The following is a 6,000-nucleotide window of genomic DNA, read 5'->3' on the forward strand; positions in this document are numbered from 1 at the left end:
GGGATCAATCTTCCCTCTCTGACGTCTTCTTCGGTCCGTCCCTCGGCACCTCCCATGATGCGGCCCACGCGCGTCACGTGAGTACAAACACTTCCTCCTTCAACCCGGAATGAAGAAGTGTTTCTAATCACGTTACCGCCGTGTGGACCGCATCGTGGGTGGCGCCAAGGGACGAACCGAAGAAGACATCAGATAGGTAAGATTGACCCCCCACCCAGCCCGCACAGGTGATTGTCATTATGCACATAACTCCCGCTCCTATCATTACCCACCCGCGGTATGCTTATTTCCGGATTTTTGCGGTCTTTTTAAAATGTTTCAGACCCGAAAAATCGGGGGGAAAAATCATGCTGTCAGAATGCCTTCAGCAGCCCCTTTTACCTCCGTCCTCCAGGTGGCACTGTAACTGTTGTGAGATTGCTGACGGCGATCTCACTTTAGTGATTCAGAGCCTCAGAGGACAGGAAGGAGAACTGCTACTAATGTCTGGATCCCCCGGGAGGTGAATAAAAGCGCCCGCTATGCTCTGCATAGAGCTCCGAGCGGCTAGCCAGAGCAAAGCTCGGGATTACTGACAGGGAGGTTAATGAATCAACCCACATCTTCCCAATGACGCTTCTGCCTGACAGCTGAACTTCTAGAAGCAAAGGCAGAAGTGTCAGGAAGAAGGAGAGCATTGTGCAGCAGCTAGAGGGGGTGATATAGGTGAGGTAAGCGTCACTGCTGTGGCTCATGACCCCGATCACACCAACAACGAAATTGTTCTCACTTATCCTTACACAGGAGCAGCTGACAATTCACCACCTTCAGCCTCCATTGTGAAAGAGGCCTAAGTGTGCTTTATTTAGAAACGATTATATACCCTTGTAGGTAGCAGGTGGGACAACTCACAGTCCCTATATGTTAACTACGCATTTTACACTTGTCAAGTTCCAGGACAAGATCATGGGAGATTTCCGTCTTTCATTTCTGCAATTAGTGTAGCTGAATTTGAAATGTTCTTTGCTATATGATGGGCATGTAAAATATCATTTAGATCTCAGAAGAGATAAATGGTCTTGGTTAAAGCTAAGCTATTAGATTATGTGTCTTATGAGACACTGTAGAGCTCAAGATGTTATATTTACTAATAAAAGGAATCCCATGTCTTCTATGATACTTTTTGCAGGTCCTTCAATTTTAAATGTTTTTTTTTTTTTGGCTCATAACATTTGTTTGAGGGTAATATGTTGCCTAATTTTTTTTTTAGATCTCTGCTATTCTAATGGCGTATTGATTTTTACCTTGGACTGACTGTGAAATATGCAGATAATAAATTGTAATATTATATATTTTATTTTCACACAGGATAGAGGCAAACTGTTCATATCTGATGGTTCAATACAGTATATGTCTGTACTCATTTCAACTCTTCTCAAATAAATCCAAGTGTGGAAGAATTTAATTGTAACTGTTACATTTTGTAGTGACAAACGTTTTTGAGGACAGTGTCTGCTCAAGTATCCATCCACATATTACAACAGGGAAGAGTGCAGTGCACTTGTCAAACACATCATCAGCATGATAATATATTTCTGAAATGGCAAAGGCAAAATGACATCTCCTAAACATTCATCTACATATTAGTGTAGGACTGGGTCACAGTTAACACCATTACTGTTCCCTTACACAAGGTTCTAATTAGGAAATACATTTAGGCCTAGTGCACACCAGAGCGGTTCGGTCGCGTTTTCAGATCCGGCTGGTGCACACCAGAGCGGGAGGCGTTTTGCAGAAACGCATACTCCCGGGCTGCTGCAGATTTTGGATTGCTGAGGCGTTTCTGCCTCCAATGTAAAGTATAGGAAAACCGCAAACCGCTCTGAAAAACTGCAGTTCAGAGCGGTTTTGCAGGCGTTTTTATTACAGAAGCTGTTCAGTTACTGTAACAATATCTGAAATCTACTACACCAAAAACGCTTCCCAAAACCGCAAAATGCTAGGTGAAACGCTACAGAAAAATAAGAAAAAGCGTTTCAAAATCTGCTAGCATTTTGCGGATCTGCTAGCGGTTTTTGGGGTGCACCAGGCCTTTAAGAAGAGCTGTAAGGTAGAAATTAACTTACCATCAATGTGAAGCTGATGGCAGGTTTGTCTGAAAAAAGCGCAGTTCTCAAAGGGGAATAAATACTGCAGCCAATGGAAATCCAGCTAAAGTGGTGAAGTCTCTCCCACTCAGTAACGTGTAGTCCTAGGTTTGATGAAAATTCAGCTTTGGATGCCCAGCTTTGTGGGTAATGACATCACATGCAGCTAATTCCTGTTTTGTAAGGCCAGATATCTCAGTATCGTACCTCCTATAATACTTCAAATTTTGAGGGTAGGGTGGGACCCGCTGAACTACCTCTTTGCCAAACTGCAGCCCTTCAGCCCTACTGTTTCACAAGATAGCTTCAATATGACCCTACTTTTCTCCCCATCACACTCTAATCAGTGCTGGAGAAATTGCAAGCAGATTGGAACCCTAGCGCATATATTTTGCGAATGTCCACTACCCATCTCTTTTACCTATGCTGTCTCCCTGTCTTAATGGAGAACTGTAGTGACAGGTGAATGGAGGCTGCCATATTGATTTTCTTTTAAAGCGGTAGGATCAGCCATACTATCCCAGGGGGAAAAAAACACATATATAAGTAGATAAATACTTGATCTACTTACATAACACATGTATTATACTGTCCACGTTTTGATTTCAGTGAATGTTATATAGTAAATCACAAGAATTCTGTTCCTGGCGGGAGCCATGTCTTTTGCCCACAGTTAAAGGGACTCCGAGCAGTGCAGAAACTATGGAAAGATGCATATCATTTTAAAGCTCTCTTTCTCCTCTTTCCAATGATATATAAACCACCGCCCTGCGTCTTTTAGTTTTCGCTATTTTCGCGATTGAAATTGCCGCGGCCGTGATTTCGATCGCGAAAATAGAGAAAACTAAAAGGCGTAGGGCAACGATTTAGGTGTCGTCAGAAAGAGGAGAAAGCGAGCTTTAAAATGATATCCATCTTGCCATAGTTATATTGTATTACACAGGACGACACTTTCCCCAGTGTCAGCAGCTCCATTCTGCTGAATGCAGCTGCTGACTTTGAGAAAAAGTCGCCCTGTGTAATACAATATAACTATGGCAAGATCGAAATCGCGGCCGCGGCAATTTCAATCGCGAAAATAGCGAAAACTAAAAGGCGTAGGGTGGTGGTTTATATATCATTGGAAAGAGGAGAAAGAGAGCTTTAAAATGATGCACATCTTTCCATAGTTTCTGCACTGCTCGGAGTCCCTTTAAGGCTAACTCGTGATGTTATTACTGCCCTTTACTTTTTTTCTTGTCTCCTCCAATCGCTGAGTCACCTCAGCCTTGCTTGTAAACACAAGTGAGTAGGGGATTAGGTTTCAGATAAGAAGCTGGCAGGGAAATAAAGGGAAGAGGAGGAATAGATTATAGATAAAAAGAACCCCCAGCATGCAATTCTTTGGCACGACTACTAAAGGGCCAGTGTTTCTTAAGTATGTGATAACTCCAAATCATAACAGCAGAAAAAGTTTTGAAAGTTTTGAATGCAGGATTAGCATCTTTATCACTTAATATACTCAGACCAGTTTCTGTTGAAATTTGATTTTTATGGTGATGATACCGCTTTAAGCAATGCCAGTTACCTGGCAGCCCTGCTGAGCTAGATCTGACAAAAATGTCAGAAACACCTGATCTGCTGCATGCTTGTTCAGGGTCTGTGGCTAAAAGTATTAGAGGTAGAGGGTAAGCATGACAGCCACGCAACTGGTATTGCTTAAAAGGAAATCAATATGGCAGCCTCTATATATCTCTCACAGTTCTCCTCTAAAGGACAACTGAAGTGAGAGGTATATGGAGGCTGCCATATTTATTTCTTACTAAACTACACCAGTAGCCAGACACAAGCATGCAGCTAATCTTGTCAGATCTGACAATAATGTCAGAAGCACCTGATCTGCTAAAAGTATTAGAGACAGAGGATAGCCAGGCAACTGCTATTGCTTAAAAGAAAATAAATATGGCCGCCTCCACATCCCTCTCATTACAATTGTCCTTTAAGAAATGGCAAGAGTGGCCAAGAGTCATGAAGGGAAACCAATCCTTCCCTCCATCACATTTATATTTTTCTATCGCATCAACCACTAAATAGGTCATTTTGTAAGGATACATAAAACAAGTGATTATTGAAATGGTACAGTCAGGTAAAACAAAGAGAAATATTTTACAAAGAATAAAAACAATCAGGATAATGACAATGTTGATGTGTAGATATGATGGCTTGCCATGTAATACAATACATTTGAATACTGAATATAGAGTGTATCATCTGTGAGGCATTATGGATCTTTGATGTTCTCATTTCTTGTTTTGTTCTCTCTTTACTAATTTTATTACAGAGTATTGACTACTTCACTAACTCTACTAATGTTCCATTTCACTGTTTTGGTTTACAAGGTTACCTACCTTGACCACTTCAGCCTTCAGGGTTTTTTTACCTTGTGCATCATTTCAGTGCCCATTTATTCGCCAATTACTTTATCACTACTTATTACAACAATAAGTTTTGTTAAGAATTTTTTTTTCTGAATGCATTTTTAACAGGAATATTATGAAAAATTTAAAACATTATTTCTCAGATGTCGGCCATTATAATTTTAGAATAAAACATGCTACCACAATTAAAACACTTGTATTTTATTTGTCCATTTGTCCCAGTTATTACACCATTTAAATTATGTCCCTATAACAATGTATAATTCCCAAAGAAAAATATACCTTTAGAAAGGTTTAAAGGGCTAAACCTGCCCTAATGTTGCAAAAAGATACTCCAACACATATAAATCAATGAGAAATAATTACAAAGTTTATTTGGGACGTATCCCTTAAAAACAATTAAAACAATATGATAAAAATCCCTCAATCAAACTGCCAGTCTGTAGTACCCTCTATACATGTATAGCTGTAGCAATACACAGTGGTAATAATAGAACCTAACTGGATAAACTGCTAAAGTGCTCAGTGCTATATGCTGAAAAATGTGCAAAATCGCAATACAACAAATATCCAATGAAGACAATTCATCAAAAAAACAATTACACAAAAAAATTTATGAGCCAAATACTAGTGAAAAACAACTGCATGTAACACAAAGTGTCCTGTGCTTTAATGAGTGCCAAGATGTTAGGAAGAGAGAAATCCCTGAACTCTCACAAGATAAAGTGCTCCATGAAAGAAAGGCTTACCAGTAAACCACATGCAGAGGGAAGAGGGACAGCCCTATAACAACTTATGGCGCCAATATTTTTTGGGGAAATAAAGGTAAATTTTTTTTTTCAGTTTTGCGTCCATCACTATTTACAAGCCCATAATTTAAAAAATAATATACCCTCTTGACATGCATATTAAAAAGTTTAAAGGGGAAGTGGTTAAAGAGGAACTGTAACCAAGGATTTAACTTCATCCCAATCAGTAGCTGATGCCCCCTTTCCCATGAGAAATCTTTACCTTTTCTCAAAAGGATCATCAGGGGCTCTGTATGGCTGATATTGTCATGAAACCCCTCCCACAGTGTGATGTGAGCACCTAGGTACTGACATCACGCTATGGAAGCCTTGTTGCACTGTGGGAAATAACTGCTTCCAGCTGCCAAAAAAGCAGCATCTCCTACCTCAGACATCACCTGCCAGCAGTAAAGATGTGATACATTTCAGAAAATGTAAATCAGGGAGAGGTCATGGTAATGGGCAAACACTGACTAAATCATGTATAAATAACTATTATATAAATTAAGCACTTTTTTTCATTATGTTTATTTTCACTGCAGTTCCTCTTAAATAACCTAATAATGGAAGGTTGGTTGGTAAGCACTGTTATTTTTTCTTTTTCTATTCCTTGTTAGATATATGATCCGTTTTATGTTCTTACAAATACATTTCCAACTGACACTCTTC

The sequence above is a fragment of the Hyperolius riggenbachi genome, chromosome 10 (assembly GCF_040937935.1).
Source record: "Hyperolius riggenbachi isolate aHypRig1 chromosome 10, aHypRig1.pri, whole genome shotgun sequence".
Lineage (NCBI taxonomy): Eukaryota > Metazoa > Chordata > Amphibia > Anura > Hyperoliidae > Hyperolius > Hyperolius riggenbachi.